The sequence below is a fragment of the Myotis davidii genome, unplaced genomic scaffold (assembly GCF_000327345.1).
Source record: "Myotis davidii unplaced genomic scaffold, ASM32734v1 scaffold425, whole genome shotgun sequence".
Taxonomy (NCBI): Eukaryota; Metazoa; Chordata; class Mammalia; order Chiroptera; family Vespertilionidae; genus Myotis; species Myotis davidii.
In genome coordinates this window covers 3,428,387-3,429,903 of record NW_006296413.1, presented here as the reverse complement: position 1 = coordinate 3,429,903, position 1,517 = coordinate 3,428,387, and the positions used below count along the sequence as shown (strand labels likewise).

Below are 1,517 nucleotides of genomic sequence, written 5' to 3'. Positions count from 1 at the left end.
TGCCAGAGGCGGCACCGACGGTCAGCCATGGTCGCGGCTGCCAGGCCGGTGTAGAGCTGGAGACAAGACCATAAACCGTGATGAAGCCGGAGAACAACGGGATGCAGAGGTGCGGCCTGCAGCGCCTGGCGTGTCACGGCGTCAGGACACCGCACGCCTAGCACCGATGGGAAACCTAGGCTTCGCGGGGGAAGACCTGGGGCCCAGGACTGCGGGCACCCCGCACTCTTGACTTCTAGAGGGCTGGGTCAAGGCTTTGAGGGGCACCAAGGGAGCTGGGCCAGGGGTTCCCTAGGAGCCGCTCCTGGGCCAGGGACCAAGGCTGTGATGCCCCAATGACTGCAGGTTCCCCGGCACAGAACTGCAGGCGGCCGGACCGCACAGCCCACTGGCCTAAGGCCTGCTGCTCTCATTAGCCGGCTTTGAAGATGAAACAGACCTGAGCCCCGTAACAGCAGCTGCTAACTAGTTTCTCTCCTTCCTCCAGGCTTCACAGATCCCTCCCTCCCTACCCAACCTGCTGCCCTCCAGATGGAAGTGATGGAGTAGCTGGAAAAGAGGCTATTGGGTGCCAGGGGGATGGAGACCAGCATCCACCCCCGGGGACAGGTCCGACTGGAAAGCCTGTCCCAGCTCCTCTGCCCCTGGCTCCACAGTTGACTCACAGGCGGCAGCCCCAAACCACTTCCTTCTAGGTGCCTCCATTTCTCCATCTATAAAATGGGAGTGAGGACACCCCCCGCCCCAAGAGGCTGTGGGGTGGGGCGGCCTGGCTAATTAAGCCTAAGATGAAAGGCCAGGATGAGAGGGCCCTGGGAGGGAGCCTGTCTGGTCTCCCTGTCTGAGGCCCAGGGGCTGCTGATAACTGCACATCCCAGCCCTCGCCGCTCACAGGGAGGGAGGACTGATTATTAAACCCCTTTTACAGTTGAGACAGGCTTCAAAGGGTCAGGAAATCTGACGCTGCTCTGGCCCCCACTCAGCTTCTGAGAGCCACCGGCCTTTCTGAGCCGGGCTCCATTGGGCCCAGGGCCTGAAGGGAAGGCACCCCATGTGGGGCCCGACGCTGTGGTGGGCTCATCCACATGGACTCACAGGCTCACAACAACCCTGAGGGACCCACGGACGGGTGCCATTCCGATGGGAAAGGCAGGCCCAGGGAGGTGCAGTCACTTGCCCCAAGTCCCAGAGCTCCTGAGAAGTGGAGCCTGGACTTAAACACACTGCCCCGCGCGGCCCTGACTTGGCCCTCCTCCCATACCAGCTGCCCTCGACCCTCCCGGATGGGCCCTGCCCTCAGCTGCTTGCCCTGCTCCCGGTGGGAGGGTGGTGCTGGTCTGTCCCTGGCACAGGACAGGCATAGAGTTGAATTCAGCCCACCAGCAGTGAGGGCATGAATGTCCCCTCAATCTGCAGTCGCAGACCTGCCTCTGAAGGAGACCTCCCAGAGATGCCCAGGGGTGGGCCTCAGCCAGGTAGCCAAGAAGGGAACTCCCCACTCGATGCCCACCTCACTG

At 62.5% G+C, this 1,517-nt stretch overlaps 1 protein-coding gene across 1 annotated transcript in view; it reads right to left on the bottom strand.

The window, feature by feature from the left end:
* Positions 1 to 1,517, bottom strand: part of AP5B1 (adaptor related protein complex 5 beta 1 subunit) — a 13,475-nt gene that overhangs the window by 4,302 nt on the left and 7,656 nt on the right. The window lies entirely within an intron of this gene.